The sequence below is a fragment of the Pan paniscus genome, chromosome 8, assembly GCF_029289425.2.
Source record: "Pan paniscus chromosome 8, NHGRI_mPanPan1-v2.0_pri, whole genome shotgun sequence".
Taxonomy (NCBI): Eukaryota; Metazoa; Chordata; class Mammalia; order Primates; family Hominidae; genus Pan; species Pan paniscus.
In genome coordinates, this window is record NC_073257.2 from 41,728,900 (window position 1) to 41,748,853 (window position 19,954).

The window sequence follows — 19,954 nt, forward strand, 5'->3', positions numbered from 1 at the left end:
TCCTTTAGCTCTTTCCTTTAGATCTTTATTCATATATAGCTAAATGTAACCATTTCATAATTTTAACACTTCAAAAAATTACCTTGCCCAAGTCCATAAATTCATTAAGTACCCTGTGTATCTTCCAAGTTATCATAGGTTTTACCAATTTTTTTTTTTTACCATCGCATACAATAGGTCAGCATTGTTTCAGCCCTTTATAATACTTTGATAACCATCTTCCAGATGCCTAGAATAACTTCTTCACCTTTTGCCACTCAGTCCTAAAGCCAATACTACATATGTCAAGTTTTACTTATGGAAGGACTCCACTCCCAGACTAAATTTCTGCTTTGGTTAGCTATTGCTGCAAAAATGTCACTCCAAAACTCAGGGACTTAAAACAACACACTTTTATCCCCATGGATCTGAGAGTTGTCTGGCAAAGGGTTGATCAGGCAGTGCTGGGCTGGACACAGTGAGGCCATGGCTAAGATGCAGAGGCAGAATGCCTACTGCTCACCATGGTTTATAAAAAGGGGAAGAGCAGAGCTGAAGGGAAATGTAAGGAGCTCAGCTTTGGAGACAATGATTTTTTTTTTTTTTTTTTTTTTTTTTTTTTTTTTTTTTTTGAGAGAGTCTCTCTCTGTCCCCCACGCTGTAGTGGAATGACATGATCTTGGCTCACTGCAATCTTCGCCTCCCGGGTTCAAGCAATTCTCCTGCCTCAGCCTCCCAAGTAGCTGGGATTACAGGTGCCTGCCACTACGCCCGGCTAATTTTTATATTTTTAGTAGAGACAGGTTTCTCTGTGCTGGCCAGGCTGGTCTCAAACTGCTGACCTCAGGTGATCCACCTGCCTCGGACTCCCAAAGTGCTGGGATTACAGGCGTGAGCCACTGCACCTGGCCAAGACATTGATTTTATGATGCTAGTGGAACAATCAGGTGAAGAAATGAAGCCTAAGAGAACTGTCTTGGGGAGAGAGAGAGGGAGAAAGAGAGACTAGAGGGTCATAAGATTGTACATTGGGGCTAAGGACGCGGGAATAGATGATCTTTTAAGATGATTACATAAAGTGACAAGAGGCTATAATATAAAGTTTTAGGGTCACCAACATTTAAGAGGCTTGGAAAGGAAGAGAAGCTCACAAAAAGAACCTAGATGGAACAGAGATACGGGAGAGACACTGTGGAAGCCAAAGGAGAAGAGTTCTATTATTGTGGGATTGAATAACAGTGCCAAGTGCTGCAGTGATCAAGCAATATGGAAACGGGAAAGAGTCTTTGGGACTTGGCAATTGGTAGAGAGATCAACTAATTTATCTGCAAACTAGGACACATTTGAGAGTGAACAGAGAGGGGCTATTAATAATTACAGCAGGACAACATGTGTTCATGGGCAAACAAGGACATATGGTCACATTAGTCTCTGGGGATCTTTGCCAGACTGTTTCTACAGAGTAACTGCAGTGTAAGCTTGGCTTGCAGTGGGCAGAGGTGTCATATGGAACATGAAGGAGTTGAGACAACTGGAGTATATTTCTTTCTAGGAGCCTGCTTGGATGAGGAAGTGGGACAAGAGTACAGTAACAAGACCACAGGCTTGGACAGATGTTTGAATCACCTTTTTTTTTTTTTGAGATGGAGTCTCACTCTGTCACCCAGGCTGGAGCAATCTCAGTTCACCACAACCTTTGCCTACCGGATTCAAGTGATTCTCCTGCCTCAGTCTCCAGAGTAGCTGGGATTACAGGCACTTGCCACCACACCCAGCTAATTTTTGTATTTTTAGTAGAGACGGGGTTTCATCATGTTGGCCAGGCTGGTCTCAAACGCCTGACCTCAAGTGATCAGCCCGCCTTGGCCTCCCTGAGTGCTGGGATTACAGGCATGAGCCACTGCACCTGGCCAAATCAACTTATAACAGAGAAGTCCTTAAACAGCTTTTAAGTGTAACCAAATTCAACTGACTGTGAGATTTTTTTTCCAGAGGATTTAGAAAGTAGAACCAGCTAGTAAGACCACCCCCTCCCCCACTCCATACACACACACACACACACACACACACACACACACACACACATATATATATGACATTGGAAAAGGACAATGGGAAAGAATAATCCCATTGGCTCAGGTTGTGGCACCATTTTCAGCAACAGCAAAACCATATTTGTATACACACCTTTGAAATATTCTGTTGTCAAAGGACCTCAGTAAAATGCACTATGGAAAACTCAAAATAAATATGCTATGGTACGACTAAGTCTCAAAGTGTATTGAGAGTATTAGAACACTCGCTGCTTGCAGCATACAGCCTCTTCATTCTCTGACCTTGCTAACTTCCCTTCCAAGCCTTCCCTCCTCCACCACACCCAATCTACTGTTAAAAAGTGTTCTGAAACCAGACTGATGGCACAAGTCCCAGCTTCAGCAACCCTCTTTGTTAACGGCATCTGTTGGCTCAGGAGTTCACGTGACCAGGCATCAGGAATAATTTCATGATAATCTAGGTTGAGTTTTCTCTTTCCCATCAATGCCAGAGAGTGAGAATGCCAGTCCCACTGATTTCAGGAGCCGGCACAGGACACAGGTCTGGGCTTTATCTCAGTAGTCAAGTTTCTTTTATTGGATTGCCTATGGGGGAAATCTCAGCTCTCAGGCATCACAATGAATGATTCTGAGAGCTTTTACTTGATCTCTAAACTTATCTGCGTATTTATGCAGATTTTGGTTTTTTTTTAAACAACCCTTTCAATTCACTAGTGACTAACAGAATAGCAATACATTTTGGCTAGGCAGAACGTGAGAAGTGAAGTTACATTTGAAAAAGAGTCTTTTCTTTTAGGACATAAAAGATAACTCTCTCAACAACTGGCAATCGTGAAACCACTTTGCCAACAACAGGGTCCCAAGGATGAGAGCCAACCTATTTTAAACATGTCTTAATTTCACTGAAATTTCAGGACTGTTTTTTTAAAACATTCAAAAGACAGAGTTTTAAAGGCAAGCGTATAAAATGTAAATTGCTTCCTCTGGTTATTGCAGAGTGAGGGGTGGTTGTTCCTATTCTTGTTTTTGAATGAGGAGAAAATGCGCATCAGTTCGGGGTGGGATGCATTAACTGGGACGCACTGAAACCACAATGGCTAAGTCAGAGCTGACTTCTAAGTCCTGGCTCCATCTTTTATTAGCTGTGTGACTTTGGGTAAGTTAATCAACCTTTCTGTGTTTTATTTTTCCTCCAATATAAATAGAGAGAAATCATAATGGCCACCTCATAGAACTCTGTCGTAAATATTTAATGAGGCTGTGTTTGTAAAGCCACCTAGTACAAGATAATTATAACATAAAATAAAAGCTCAGTAAAAGTAAAATACATTACTATTTCTTTTGTCATAGATCCGGCCTGAGGAGTCCCAGAAACCAACTTCAAGAAGACCACCAGGAGTTTAATACCAGCCTGGGCAACATGGTGAGACCCTGTCTTTACAAAAACATTAAAAAATTAACTAGGTGTGGTGGCGTACACCTGTAGTCCCAGGAGGCTGAGGTGGGAGGATTACCTGAGCCCAGGAGTGTGAGGCTGCAGTGAGCTATGATTGTGCCGCTGCACTCCAGCCTGGGTGACAGAGCAAGAACTCGTCTCAAAACCAAAAACAAAAAAACAAGAAGGCCTTAAAAAACCTTAATATGTGAGAAAAACTATTGCAGGCTCCAAACCTCAGGTCTGAACAATGGGGCACGTGCTCTGTACCCACCAATGATGCTCTCTGCACATAAATGTTCAAGTTTAGGGAGCTCCTAGCAATAGTGGGAGAGGGAGCTTAACTCAGAACAGGACTTCTACCTCCTTCAGCCCGGTGCAGGTCTGGCTTCGAGTAGCATCAGGAATCGACTTCTGTGTGTTCCTCACATTGGAACTCTCCAAGTTATTGGTTTGGTTCTCCATTCATAGCCTTTCAACCTGGCATTTTCCTGAGTTTTAGCTCTACCAGACCTGTGGACATGGAACCCTGGCCTTCCAGCTCTGTCTTAAAGATGGTCTCATAGTGATATTCACTCCTGGGCTGGCACTCCTTCCTTATGAGAGACCCTCTGCTACTGATTGGGGGACTGTTTTAGTTGTACAGAGAACAGGGCGTTTTGTCACTAATGACAAAGGACCAAGTGGAATATTATGAGTAAGTTATATACAAACTATCCTCTGTAAACCAATATTGCTAGTATATTTTACTTTTTAATTTTTATTTAATTTATTTATTTATTTTTGAGACAAGGTCTCCCTCTATCACCAAGGCTGGAGTGCAGTGGTGCGATCTCAACTCATTGCAACCTCTGCCTTCCGGGCTCAAGCGATACTCCTGCCTCAGCCTCTCAAGTAGCTGGGACTAAAGTTGCGTGTCACCATGCCCGGCTAATTTTTATATCTTTTTGCAGAGACATTGTCTCCCTATGTTGCCCAGGCTGGTCTCAAACTCCTGGGCTCAAGCGATCTGCCTGGCTCGGCCTCTCAAAGTGCTGGGATTACAGGTGTGAGCCACCACACCCGGCCTAGATTTTATTTTGTTAATGCAATGTTTCTGGGAGATGCTTTCTTAAAACGCAATAAATATAAAACTACAAAAGAAAAGTCAATCTCAAAATAACTCTTTATTAGGACTTTTAGACTAGGTCAGGGAACTATTTGGATTGTAAAGGGAAATCCTAGGAGCTTATTTTTAAAAAACAGTCTTAAGTTCATACAGTGAAAAAAAGATTGTGGAAGAACAAAGTGTTCCTTTAAGTTCTGATAGAAAAAAACACATTATGCTTTGCTGAAGATCCTAAAACGGGGGGGGAAATATTGATGATCTATCGTCTCTGAGCATGTTTCATGGTGCTTTAAAAAGTCCCTTTTAAAGTGTGAATGTATATATATCTCCATAGAAACAATTTTTTTAGGATGCCCTAGAGGTTTTGAACATGTTTATACTTCTTTGCACAGAAATTCTGGTTCTAAGTTGCTTTCCTCCAACAAATATTTATTGAGTGCCTACTCAAGAACTCTTGTGAAGAACTTTTCTGGGCAGTTGAGATACATCCAAGAAGAAAGACACTTAACACTGTCCTCTCTGAGCTTACATTCTAGCGGGTAGTTACAGATAAGGATGCAGATATTGAAGGAGTAAATTACAGAGCACATTTGAGGGATTCGTGCTAGGGAAAAAGCAATGCAGGGAGGGGAACCAGGAATGTGGCTCAGCATGGAGCAGGTTACAGCATAAATAGGGATCTATAGCAACATTTTTAATGGCTACAAAGAATTTCATTATTTGGAAGCACCATAGTTTATTACCAATTTAATTTATTCCAAATTCATTATTATACATAAAGCTTCAATGAACATCCTTATATGTCTGCCTATCTATCTATCTATCTATCTATCTATGCCTATTTAGCTATCAATGTATTTTTTTTAAGACAAAGTCTTGCTTTGTTGCCCAGACTGGAGTGCAGTGGTGCAATCTCAGCTCACTGCAAGCTCAGCCTCCTGGGTTCAAGCTATTCTCCTGCCTCAACCTCCTGAGTAGCTGGGATTACACACCACCACACCCGCCTAATTTTTGTATTTTTAGTAGAGACAGGGTTTCACCATATTGGCCAGGCTGCTCTCGAACTCCTGACCTCAAATGATCCTCCCGCCTCAGCCTCCCAAAGTATTGGGATTACAGGCGTGAGCCACTGGGCTTAGTCTGTCTATCTATCTATCTATTTATCTATCTATCATCTATCTAATACCTGTCTGGTTGTTTTCTTAGGATAAATTTCTAAAAGTTAAATTACTAAAGCAAATTTTTAACAATTTTATTTATTTATTCTTATTTTTATTTATTTTATTTTTATTTTTGAGACAGAGTCTCACTCTGTCACCTAAGCAGGAGTGCAGGGGCATGATCTCAGCTCACTGCAACCTCTGCCTCCCAGGTTCCAGGGATCCTCCCACCTCAGCCTCCTGAGTAGCTGGGACTACTGGCAAGCCTGCTTCATTTTTTTTGTTTTTGTGTGTTTTTTTTTTTTTTTTTTTGTAGAGATGGGGTTTTGCCATGTTGCCCAGGCTGGGCTCGAACTCCTGGGCTCAAGTGATCCTCCTGACTTGGCCTCTCAAAGTGCTGGGACTACAGGCGTGAGCCACCATGCCAGGTCAAGTCAAATATTATAAGTTTAAGACTTATCTTAATAGTAATCAATTATAATATTAGAATTTCCCCAAATAAAAAAATATAGTTATAAGTTTTTCACCAGGAAAGAGATCACTGACATTCATTGAGTTTTTCCAACATCTTCACAAGAGCGCTGATGTGTCCTACCATTTAATCTTATATTTACTTACTTTCTATTTTTAATTTGATAGATAGTTCAAACTTAGTTCTGGGTCAGACCAAGGCAAACATCCTGCCAATGGGAGATACTCAACAGCGGAATGACCACAGGTTAACTAGTCATTTGTTGGCAAAACCTTTTAAAATTCTGTTGATGAATGGCATAGAAATGATCAATTGTATTAAAGCATGGTCTTTACATTTCAGACTTTTCAGAGTGGTATGTGATGTTATGGAGAATAAGTTTCAGATTTTATAGGTTGAATCATATAAAATTGAAGGTCTTCAACTATTTTTAACCTATAAAATTGACCATTTTGTATGGGTCAATCTAGGAAATTGGAAGTTCATTGGTTGCTTACAGAAAGGTGATGGAGTAAATTCCACATAAAAATTCCTTTGGCCAATAAGGGCACCTCGCCTAAGAAACAGCTCTTAAATATATTATGATATCAGATGTTACAAATATCTTTTTAATTTTTAAAAATACGCTGAATGAACTCAATTAGCAATGTTAGGTCACAGCGTGCTAACAACTTCAGAGTTAAACATAAAATCAAAATTTTAATTTGGAGGCTTTGGGGATTTGGGGGAAAGGGTGGCAGGTGGTGAGGAATAAAAGACTACACATTAGGTACAATGTACACTGCTTGGGTGATGAGCGCACCAAATTATCAGAAATTACCACCAAAGAACTTATTCATATAACCAAACACCACTTATTCCCCAGAAACCTATTGAAATAAAAAAAAAATAAATTTTTGACTGAATATGCAATAGAGAATAAGTTCTACTTATTCTATTTTATGGAATGAAGTGCTGCCCTTCCTACCAAAAAAAAATTTTTTTTTTTCTGAGATGGAGTTTCACTCTTGTCGCCCAGGCTGGAGTGCAATGGTGTGGTCCTGGTTCACTGCAACCTCCATCTCCCAGGTTCAAGCAATTCTCCTGCCTCAGCCTCCCAAGTAGCTAGGATTACAGGTGCCCGTCACCACGCCCAGCTATTTTTTGTATTTTTAGTAGAGACGGGGTTTCAGCACGTTGGCCAGGCTGGTCTTGAACTCCTGACCTCAGGAGATCTGCTTGCCTCAGCCTCCCAAAGTGCTGGGATTACAGGCATAAGCCACCACACCTGGCCCAAAAAATTGTTTTTAAAAAGAGAACAAATTCTGCTCTTCTGAAATTGAGTGAAAGTATGATGAGAGAAATTGAGTGAATGTCTCATAGAGATGCCAAGCTAGGTTTTCTGTTGTTAATTAGATCACTGAAAAATCTCATGCTATAGGATACGTTTGAATAATTTTTTCTACCACAAAATGTACAGACAATAAAATAATGGAGTGGTCTACCCACTGCCAGTGTCTAAACTGAACGCTAACTGTAGCAGAAGGATGCTTGTAGTTGAAACCCAATTAAAATGTCTTAAAGTATAAAGACTTTTCTCTTTTTACATAACCAAAAGTCTGGATGTCTCAACACTGTCATCAAGGACTTGGGTGCTGTCACTCTTTCTACGTCTTTAATGTGTTGTCCAGGTCTCTAGGTGTGGCATCTCACGATGGCGAGATAGCTTCTTAGTTCTAGGGTCATGAGCACCCCTCAAGAGTGCCTTGCTGGAGTATGTTCTCACATGCCTTTCAGACATCCCCTGGCACCATGCTTTGGAAATACGGTCAGGCGTGGTGACTCACGCCTCTAATCCCAGCACTTTGGGAGGCCAAGTCGGGTGGATCACCTGAGGTCAGGGGTTCGAGACCAGCCTGGCCAATGTGGTAAAACCCTATCTCTACTAAAAGTACAAAAATTAGCTGGGCATGTGGTGGGCACCTGTAATCCCAGCTACTCGGGAGGCTGTGGCAGGAGAATTGCTAGAACCCAGGAGGCAGAGGTTGCAGTGAGTCGAGATTGCGCCATTGCACTCCAGCCTGGGCAACAGAGTGAGACTCTGCTTCCAAAAAACAAAAACAAAAACGAAAACAAAAAACCCCCGAAATACTACAATGTTAAGGGGACCTAGAACACCTTGATTATTGACATCAGTCAATCTCATCCTTGAAGAATGAGAAAGAGCTCAGCCTCCCTGAAAGGAAGTGACTGTTTAGATAAGGATGAGCAAAACAGAGGTAGTGTCAGCAAGAAAGAAATGGGGCAATGCATATTGGAGAGGGACCCTAGAGCATAGGTCTCAATGGCAAAGTCAGTAATAATTAAAATGAATCATCAAAAAAAAGGTGCAAGTGCCCTGCCTTGGATTTTCCATAACTCAACACCTCTGGATTCAGATCTGATTTCAACTGGAATCCATGTCATGGTGTGGTCTCCCCTACATTGACTCATAACTATAAGCTGAGTTTTGGTGAAGTGAATCTAATTTTCCCTTTGATTTATTTTATGGTAAGCTTTCCCCACATTTTCCTGTAGTCTGAATTTAAAACGGTTTGTAAGAGTGTGATTAAGCAATGGATCAAGTCCACAAAATATTGGGCGATATAACACTTCGTCCTTCTGGAAGTGCTTTGTAACTGCAGACACTTTTCCTGACTCACCATCTGTCCTCCTTGGGTCGCCACTGTTGTTCAAACTCTGCAAATCTTTGATCTGTCTGACTCCATACTTATCATTTCTGCCCCTGCACTCTCATTCTCTTCTTTTGTCTGAGAGTGGAGAATGTCTGAGAGATTGCATCACAGTCACGTTAACCCTTGGTACTGTACAGCCTAACAGGATAAGAAAGGTTCAGTCTGGATAGGAACTAGAGCAATCAGACATCTATTCATATCTCAACGTCCTTTTGTCTGAAGGATTTTGGTTTTAGAAAATTAGTTTGTGCTCTAATGTATCAACTTGGCAAGTTAGAAATCTGTAAACCAAGGTAAACAATATTTTTTGCTCTATAAAATCGTACATGTAGACACCACAGAGTGCAACTTGAAGAGTTAAAAAGTAAAACCCAGTGAGCAGCAAGCAAACTGCCTTTGCTCCCATTTGCCTTAGGGGAGAAAACTTTTCATGGTAGGGCTTGCAAAACAACCAACTAAATAACTTTTACATGATTAATGGGGTGAAGGTTAGACTAAAATGTGATGTCTTCCCTCCAAAAATTAGGAAGATTTTAAAAACTCTTTCCTTTATTTAGTACAAGGAAGGCTGCAGTTTTCATTTTATTATTTATTTATTTATTTACTTATTTATTTATTTTTGAGTTGGAGTTTTGCTCTTGTTGCCCAGGCTGGAGTGCCAATGGCGCGATCTCTGCTCACTGCAACCTCTGCCTCCCGGGTTCAAGCGATTCTCCTGCCTCAGCCTCCTGAGTAGCTGGAATTACAGGCATGTGCCACCATGCCCAGCTAAAGTTTTTAGAAGGAAGAGTGTATTTGCTTTAGAAGAAAATGAATCTAGCCTGGCACAGTGGCTCACACCTGTAATCCCAGCACTTTGGGAGGCCAAGGCAGGGCGATCGCTTGAGCCCAGGAGTTTGATACCAGCCTGGGCAACATGGTGAGACCCCATCTTTACAAAAAACGCAGAAATTAGCCGGGCTTGGGGTCACACATGCCTGTAGTCCCAGCTACTTGGGAGGCTGAGGTGGGAGGATCACTTGAGCCCAGGGAGGTTGAGGCTGCAGTGAGCCATGACTGCACCACTGCACTCCAGCCTGGGATATAGAGTGAGACCTTGTCTCTAAATAAAATGAAATGAAATAAAATAAAATAAAATAAGGGAATCTCCAGAATTTCAGTATTTTAGCAGCAAATATCAGGAGTATTAGCCAAATCAATGAAAACTAGGATAAATAACATATGTTTCAATTTTAAGACAAAGTTTTGATTATGGGAATTAAGAAGTCTGTGCTACTAACATATCCTCTGTGATTATAGGAAGGGACATTAAGGTACAAACTCATATCAAAGGAGGAAATAGACAAGTATGGAACAGACATAAAGACAGTTACATAGATGAAGGAAATATTGGGATGTTGATGTAGGAAAATAACATGGTCCAGGCCTTCTTGATGTATTTTGCAAAGGTTCATAACAAGCATGCTATGCCTTTCTATCATTTGTGGTTACTTAGTAAATGGTACATAGTTCATTCTATACATGGTTCAGTTCTTCTAAACTAATTTTTTGTTCTTTATTTAAAAACAAAATTGTAAGTTTGAAAAAAAAAAGTACAAGTCTTCCAGGGGTGCAGAAACGGGTTGAGGCAAATGATTTTTGTAGCTGAGAATCTGGACCCTCAAGTTGGCAAACAAGCTAGTTGACATCAGATTGGGTGTATACAGGGCCTGCTCTTGTTTGTTTCTGTTCCAAGGTTACACAGATGCACTTATAAACTGACCAAGCAGTGCAGAGGGAGGAGGCCCGCTTTTAAAGATCCTTTTAAAGAAACTGCTTCTATATTGATCCAACTTTTTTAAAAGTGAAGAAAGCGATTATACCTTGGCTGGGTGCAGTGGCTCACACCTGTAATCCCTGTGCTTTGGGAGGCTGAAGCAGGAGGATCGCTTGAGTCCAGGAGTTCATTCAAGACCAGCTGGGGCAACATAACGAGACTTCATCTCTATAAATTTTTTTGAAAAAATATAATCAGGTGTGGTGACATGCTTCTGTAGTTCTAGTTATTCAGGAGGCTGAGGCAGGAGGATTACTTGAGCCCAGGAGTTTGAGGTTACAGTGAACTATGATTGTGCCATTGCACTCCAGCCTAGGTGGCAGAGCAATGGCCTGTCTCTAAATAAACAAAGAAGAAAACTGTTATACATGTTTTTTTTTTCTTGGGATCCTATGTTTGAATTCATTGCCAACATTTTCTTACCAGGTAGATATAAAGCTTTTTACAAGGTTATTCATGGCTTTTTGAATGCATCCTTTATTTGTTTCTCTATTCTCCTGTCCATCTTCTTCAGTTACACACCCTTCTGATCTCTCTTCTGTCTTGAACCCATGAACCCATGATCCTTTGATGTCTCTCCTTGATCCACGTCCCCACTCCAGATTCCAGAAGCTCATGCTGCCCTTTCACTGATAAAATGTTCCTTTTCAATCTCAACACTGCCATTACCATCCAGACAAAATGAGAATCAATTTCACCATTTGTAGGAATACAGATATGTAAAGCAGAGATTCTTGGGGAGTTAAAGGGACTTTAAAGACAAATGGCAAATGGGGCGATAACATTTCCAAGCAAAAGGTATTCTTATTATATGAAAAGTTAACACAAATTAGCAAGGATAAGATCGACAACTCAAGGAACAAGTGGGGAAAATCTCTGCCAAAAAGCAGAAAAATTCAATAAGTGTATAGTTAATACTTTCAAGCTCATTTTCAGTCAATGGAATGCAAATGAAAGAGTGACAGCATTTTTTACATATCAGAATGTCAAAGGCTGAAAAGGATTATAATTACTCATGCTGGCAAGAGTGTGATGAAATGAGCATGTCGGGGGCGGCTGTTGGGAGCCTACATGTGTACAAACTTAGCCTGGGGCATTATCAAAGCCTTCAACATGTTTCTGGTCTTTGAAGTAAGAACACTTCCAGGATTTTATCCTAAGGAAATAATTAGGGAAGCATGCAAAAACTTTTCTGTGCCAGGATGTTCTGTGCAATGTTATTTGTAATACTTGAAAAAATGGAATCATTAGCTGCACAATATTAGAAATCTAGTTAAATAATTTATTTTTATAAGAGAATCTAGTTATATAATTTATTTTATATAAAATCACATTGTCAGAGACTTCTTGATTTTTTGGGGCAGGATCACATTATATTAAGTGAAAATTGACATGTTTTGTGACAGCGTGGAGTGCGAAAGGCAGAAATGGGTTTTAGAGTCCGATGACAGGTGTTTGAATTCCAACCTTTTCACTGATTGGCAAACTAACTTGGAAAAATTACTTAACCTTTCTGAACCTCAGTTTCCTCATCTGTAAAATGGGGATAATATGTTAACAGGCCTGTTGTAAGGTTTAATTAAGAGATTGTATGTAAAGTGCTTTGCCAAGGACCTAACATGTAGAAAACATTCAATAAATCAACAATGCTATTTAAGTCACCCAAATGTCACTGAGACTCATTAGGCTATCTGTAATATGTAAATGACTGTCATTAACATCAGTATCGATAAATTTATGTCCTTGCCCACCACTTGCTCACACAGGACCTCTGATGCAACTTGTAAAGTACACTCTCCTCTGAATATTTCAGGGAGGCCCCCAAGTACACTTAAATTAGTTTCTTATTTTCACCAATCAGCTTCTGCTACATTGTTTCTTGCAGATTTCAGCCATTATCACTCATTCATCTCTGTGTGTGAAATACCTATGATTAAGCAGCTCTGTGTTACCCAAATATACATTGATGCATCCTGGCCCATTTTCATGGATTTATACCTAGCTGAGGGGAAGAGAAAACAAATATTTACAAATGAATATATATATATTGTATTGAGTAGGCTAGGCTCAGTTGTCTGGCGAGCCTAGGATTTCTGCTCCTATTTAAGTTGGGCTATTACAAAGCTGATGGGAGGGTCTGTGGCTGTTGGAGGAGCCTGTCACTGTGGGCTTCACTGTGGGAGGGTCTGCCTGAACAATAGCTGTATCTGTAAGTCTTTTCTTTTGGCCTGGTCAGATTCTGTTCTTCTATTTGGATGGCAAGTCTGGGCCTTAAAGCTGAAGGTGTGAAGAAAGCTGTGGGTTTTTAACATTGAGAAGGGTTCCCCAGGTCTCAGCTGAATTTTTTTTTTTTTTTGAGATGGTCTCACTCTGTCTCCTAGGCTGGATACAGTGGCACAATTATGGCTCTCTGCAGCCTCAACCTCCCAGGCTCAGGTGATCCTCCCACCTCACAGCCTCCTGAGTAGCTGGGACCACAGGCAAGCACTGCCATGCCTGGCTAATTTTTGTATTTTTTTGTAGAGGTGGGGTCTTCGCTATGTTACCCAGGCTGGTCTTGAACTCCTGGGCTCAAGCCATCCTCCGGCCTTGGCCTCCCACAGTGTGTGAGCCATTGCCCCCTGTCCCCCAGGTCTCAAGTGATTTGATGTCCCTTCAACTTTCACTCCATGCAGAGAATAAACCTGCAACGTTCCGCAGGATAGGAAAAAGACGGTTACTTAGCTGCATGTGATGAAAGAGGGAATCTGCTTTTGTGTCTTAACCACTTTTAACCAATTCTTATTTCAGTCTCTCCTTCACCCCCACTCCCAGAGGTACGCGGTGCTATCATTATCAGAGCCATTGTGGGGGCGTCTTCGGTGCAAATGTGGTTATCTTCATCTTTCTCAGCAGGGGCTGAGGGTTCAGCATTCTTCGGTCTTTGGAATCAATCTCCAGTCATTCTTTAACTTTTCCACATGCAAAGTTCAGTTGCTATCATCTCCTTTCCCAACCTTGTGACCCTTTAGAAAATTCCCTTCTGTCAGGCTAGGGGTGTTTTAGGAAGGAACAGAGTTAAATGTATATTTTTAATTCACTATCTTTAACCTGAAGTTTAGATCTTAAGATTTTTGAAAAGTTGGTTGGCAGAGGTGGCTGGTGAGTTTCCAGTGAGGGGGATTTTTGTTTGTTCCATTGCATATTTAATTGGAGAGGATATTCCAGAGCCTTCGATATGCCGACGCTGCCTGGTATGTTGTGATGGGACAGAGGAAAGAAAGTGTCTCTTCCCCTTCTGAATTAGGCATGTTTACAGCAATTTAGTGGGACATGTCTTTTGAGTTTTATTTATAGCTGTCATCATTGACAAAGGATTTCAGAGGAGTTGCTGGGGGATGGGGACTGAGAGAAAATTCAGGTGATAGAGATCATGATTCTGGCTCATTCTATCCGGCTGCTTTTTTCCTTAGGATTTTCCAAGACTTGTATTCCTAGTTTCCCAGATTCAGTGGGTCATGCTTGAATCCCCAGGATGGACACAATTTAGGCTGGGGCTGGGATTTCTGCTGCATTTATTTATTGAAAAGGAGACTCTCAGATTATTTAACTAACTCCTCCATTTTACATAAAAGCAATCTGGGGTCCAGAAAGTTTCAATGACTTAACTAAGGTCACAACTTTAAGTAAGCAGCAGGATCTCATGACTGGAGCTGCAATCAAGGAATTATAACACACATTGAAATTCCTTAAGAAAATGGTATTAAGGAAACAAGGGACATTATCTTACTATATAAGATAGGAAAGACAGGAGGAAATTTGCTTAGCCAAACCTAACTTTATAAAGGTAATACCCTGAAACGTGACCTTTGTATCCTCTCCTGTTCCTTACAACCAACAACGAAATCTTAAGACAAAATGACTCACATTTGCCAAAGGCTGAGAATTTCTGTCCCCCAGTAATACTGGAAAAATGGAGGGTTAAAAAGCATCATAGTCACTCTGGGTGCAGTGGCTCACGCCTGTAATCCCAGCACTTTGGGAGGCTGAGGTGGGCGGATCACCTGAGGTCAGGAGTTCAAGACCAGACCAGCCTGACAAAAATGGAGAAACCCTGTCTCTACTAAAAGTACAAAAAAATTAGCCGGGCATGGTGGTGCATGCTTGTAATCCCAGCTGCTCAGGAGGCTGAGGCAGGAGAATCGCTTGAACCTGGGAGGCAGAGGTTGCGGTGAGCTGAGATGGCACCATTGCACTCCAGCCTGGGCAACAAGAGCGAAATTACATCTCAATTAAAAAAAAAAAGCATCATAGTTGCTTAAGCATCATAGATGCCCAAAAAGCTTCAGAGTTGAGAGTATTTAGGGCTCTTCAAATCTAGTTCCCTTTGAGCTCTTCCCATCTCCTCATTCTTTCTGATCATCCATCCATGGTTATCCATTTATAGTAGCTATCCTTTATTTGCATTTCTCTGTTCATTTTCTTCCAGCAATAGCTCTCACTTTTACTGTGGAGTTCACCTCTGCTTCCTTTCAGCCCAGGCTGCCTGGGTGAGCTTGTAAGTTCAGGTGTTCCTGGCCTCAGAGGTTATTTAAGAGCTGGGCATTTACTATTACAGAGGACTCCTTGGGACTTCCACTGGTAAAGGTAGGGCCAAGAAACGAAAAGAGAGAAATTTAATGCTGCTGACTTGACTTATGCTGCTGACTTTATTTGAGCTCTGGAGCAAGCCAAATTGGAAGCCAGAATACTTGTGAATGATAATGTAACATAGATGTATTACTCGGTTTTCATGCTGCTAATAAAGACATACCCAAGACTGCGCAATTTACAAAAGAAAGAGGTTTAATGGACTCACAGTTCCACATGGCTGGGAAGGCCTCACAATCATGGCAGAAGGCAAAAGTTACGTCTCACATGGCGGCAGGCAAGAGAAAAGAATGAGAGCCAAACGAAAAAGATTTCGCCTTATAAAACCAAGAGATCTCATGAGACTTATTCACTACCACAAAACAGTATGGGGAAACAACCCCCCTTGATTCAGTTGTCTACCACTGAGTCCCTCCCACAACATGAGGGAATTATGGGAGCTACAATTCAAGATGAGATTTGGGTGGGGACACATCCAAACCATATGATGGATTAATAAATATAACCTCTGTTTTCTTTCTTGATCCAGTGTCAACAGGGCAGAGTGGTTTGTGTCACTTGCAAGGAAATTCTAACTGTTAAATTATTAGCACAAACACGCATGCATACACACTAATGTCTTGATAATATATTACGTCTAAGGGATAATTTAGGCTGTTTGCAAATGAAGAGAGAGATTTTCCTAAATGCATAATGTCCCCAAGCCTCTGCCTGCAATGGGAACAGAGCTTTACATCATGAGACAAAATGCCGACTCCCTACTTGGTTCATCTTCCAGCTTCTGAATGTGTCCCCAGTAGCTACAAGTGTGTAGGGAATGTGGCCTTTTGGTGCAGTTTTCAAGCAGAACCATCTGCTCCACCAATGGCCACCTCATGGCATTTCAAAGAGCTGACTTAAAGGTTTGAAATGATCACCTTTCTATAGGATGTCTGGCCACAATCTATACCTGGTTTTCACAGTACTTCTTTTAAGTGAAAAACCAGCCTTAGCAGAAAATGCTTATTATGCCCAGGGCCAAACAGGCTATCTACCACTGAGCCTCACAGTAGTAAGCAGTTATACTTCTAGTAGGCCTGTAGCCAAAAGTTTTCCAAAAATCTAGAATCTTAAAATCTTTAAACCCTATTATACCTATCCCAAGTTTTTTGGGGTTCTTGGTTTTTTTGTTTGTTTTGTTTGCTTGTTTTTGTTTTTGTTTGTTTTTTGAGAGTCTCACTCTGTCACCAGGCTAGAGTGCAGTGGTGCAATCTCAGCTCACTGCAACCTCTGCCTCCCAGGTTCAAGCAATTCTCCTGCCTCAGCCTCCCGAGTAGCTGGGATTACAGGCACCCGCCATCACACCTAGCTAATTTTTGTATTTTTAGTAGAGGCAGGGTTTTGCCATGTTGGCCAGGCTGGTCTTGAACTCCTGACCTCAAGTGATCTGCCCGCCTTGGCCTCCCAAAGTGCTGGGATTACAGGCGTGAGCCACCATGCCCGGCTATTACTGTGAATTCTTAGTTTACTTTTCTAGGAATATAACAGAAGTTAACTGACTAAGCCTTTCTCCCCACGAGGTAAAATTGACGCAAAGGACCTGTATTTCCCTATGGCTGTGGAAATCCAAAGGTCTTGATTTGAAGCATAATTAATGCCTAAGACAATTATTCTCTGAGTGTTCCCAGAGCAGTAGCATCAGCATCGACTGGTAGCTTGTGAAAAATGCGAATTCCCGGGCCCTGCCCCAGACCTACTAAGACTGAATCTGGAAGGGTAGGGTCAGAAGTCTGTGTTTGAACAAGACTCCCTGGAATTCTGATGCAGCCAAAATTGGAGAACCACTGTCCTCAGAACCTGCAGTCCAGAAGAAGTGGGTCTTTAGCATCCCTTTTAAAGCAGATTTTTTTTCAGAGGATGGGTCTGGAGCTGCTGCAGGCACGTGCAGTTGGATGTGCGGAAGCCTCACCTGCAGGCGGGTCTCATGCCATCACTGATTCAGAAGTGAAGTTAGCCTATGCCCAGATATCTTGATGATAGAAATATTACTATTGTTCATGATCAGAGCTTCCAGAGTTCAAGTGACTTAACAGTCTTCCAGACATTTTCTAGAAAACAAAGAAAAATCCAATAACTTATAAAGTTCATGAAAGTCTGAATCTAGCTATTTTTGTCAGTTCAACACTTACTTATTGGGCATTGATTGAGTGTTACTAGTGATTTATAGCATAAGTGATTGCACTATGGAAATGATTTCCCAAGTTCCATGGCTGCAGTGGGTTAGAGACGGCGCCCTGCCTTTCAGCAGCACCTGTGAGGTAGGCGTGTTCAGATGGCTCCTTAGCATTAGCGTCATTCTCAAGGAGCAAGCTGTTGTTTCGGGTGTGTATTATTTTTGCATCTTGGAAGTAGGATGAGGGGAAATGTTAACAAATGGTATCTCCACTGGTGTTTGTTAAATTGTGAGCCTGGATCTACTTAAACCCCTTGGGCATTTCTTAAAACGCAGATTCCTAGGCCCTCCTTGCTCTTTGAAAGTGCTGAGTCCGAATCTCCAGGGTTCGGTCATGGGGCTCTTCCTTTTCATAAGCATCCCACATTTCTCTTACATGCAGTACATTTGATAATCACTAATCAATGCCATCTGACTTTGCTTCTCTTTTAGATTTTGATTAGAATATACAATTTGCTTTTACCAATTGGAATTTGGTCTTCTAGAAAGAATATAAACTAGGAAATGAGACAAAGCTAGCTTCAAATCTCAGATCCAGTAGTGATCAAAGGTTAAGACTTTTGGCAAGTCGCTAAACTTCCTTGAACTTCCATTTTCTCATCATTAAATGAGATGATTGCAATACCCAGACTGCAGAAGCACTGAGAGTAGCAAATGAGAAATTGTACGCAAAGGGTGAAACACACAGCAGATATTTAACACAGAAGGGTTATCTAATAACAGTGTCTAAGGAATTCATCTGTCTTCTAGCCCTAGAAGATGTATTTTTTTTAATCTCTTTCCAAAATACCTCTTTCGAAATGGAGTAGGAAAGGAAAGAAAGAGGGAGGGAAGAGAGAAAAAGAGAGAGGGAGAAAGAGAAGAAAAGAAGAAAGAAAGAGAGGGAGGGAAGAATGAAGGAAGAGGGAAGGAAAGTAGGTATTAAGACATCTGATCTAGGCCGGGCGCGGTGAGTCACGCCTATAATCCCAGCACTTTGGGAGGCAGAGGCGGGTGGATCACTTGAGGTCAGGAGTTCGAGACCAGACTGGCCAATATGGTAAAACCCCGTCTCTACTAAAAATACAAAAATTAGCCAGGCATGGTGGTGGGCACCTGTAATCCCAGCTACTCAGGAGGCTGAGGCCAGAGAATCTCTTGAACCTGTGAGGCGGAGGTTGCATTGAGCCGAGATCACACCATTGCACTCCAGCCTGGGTGACAAGAGAGAGATTCCGTCTCAAAAAACAAAAACAAAACAAAACAAAAAACCCACAAAGATATCTTATCTAAAAATCACAATATCCCTGTGAGACAAGTGTTTTTATCATCTAGAATTCACAGAGGTTGCTAAGAACCAGAAAAATACTTCCTTTACTTCCCAACCACAGGGTTTTTTCAACTCCTGTTGTAATCCTGGCTTTGATTAAATCCCCCCCTATCACATAACTGTAACAATCAGAAATCAGTGGAGGTGTGGGGTTTGTCCATACACCTCAGGGAATGTGCCTGTGAGGTTTAAACTGAGGTGACCCCGGAGTTCAATGGCTGTGGAGTGTCAGTTTCCCTGTACCAGGCCTTCCCAAACCCCAGGTTTTTGTTTGTTTTTGAAACAGAGTTTCACTCTTGTTACCCAAGCTGGAGTGCAGTGGTGTGATCTTGGCTAACTGCAACCTCTGCCTCCCGGGTTCAAACGATTCTCCTGTCTCAGCCTCCCCAGTAACTGGAATTACAGGCACCCAACACTACTCCCAGCTAATTTGTTTTTCTTTTTCTTTTACTTTTTTTTTTTTTTTAAGTAGTAGAGACGGGGTTTCACCATGTTGGCCAGGCTGGTCTCGAACTCCTGACCTCAGGTGATCCACCCACCTCGGCCTCCCAAAATGGTGGGATTGCGGCCAAGAGCCACCATGCCTGGCCAACCCCAGGTTTTTTATGCTGCAAGAGATGACTCAGTGCTTCACCACCTCTAGCTAAATAAACCATGTTCCGATTATCATGCAAAAAGTGTGTTGTCTGAAAAAGAGACCTAAAAAAACTTTCTGCCCTTTGTGGTGGCAGAATTCCTGGTTCAACCTTAAATGGCCTTAGTTGTTCTATAGGAGTTACGGTGACTTGCTTTGTTTTGAATGTCAAACTTGATTCCAGGCTTAGATATGACAGCAGAACAAGCCCATCAAAACTTGAGTGTCTGTGTATTGCAAGAACTGGAATTGGTATTTTGGGGCCTGGAAGAGCTGAAAATCAAATCAAATGCCCAGGTCATTGATTATGTCACATGCATTGAACACTGAGAAACAGTCTTGGGAAGGATCTCAATCCTTGTTTGGAATGTCGTAATTCCATTTAGGGCAAAATACACCAACCAGTTCCCATGCAAACTTCTGCAAAGACAG

The 19,954-nt window shown here is 41.5% G+C and overlaps 1 long non-coding RNA gene across 1 annotated transcript in view; it reads left to right on the forward strand.

Annotated features, from left to right (window-relative positions):
* Positions 1 to 2,527: 2,527 nt before the first annotated feature.
* LOC117974537 (uncharacterized) overlaps positions 2,528 to 19,954 on the forward strand; it is a 41,132-nt gene continuing 23,705 nt past the window's right edge. Inside the window, exons 1-2 of the long non-coding RNA XR_004664568.2 lie at positions 2,528 to 2,574; positions 3,384 to 3,456. This is a non-coding gene — a long non-coding RNA (uncharacterized LOC117974537). The remainder of the gene's footprint in view (positions 2,575 to 3,383; positions 3,457 to 19,954) is intronic.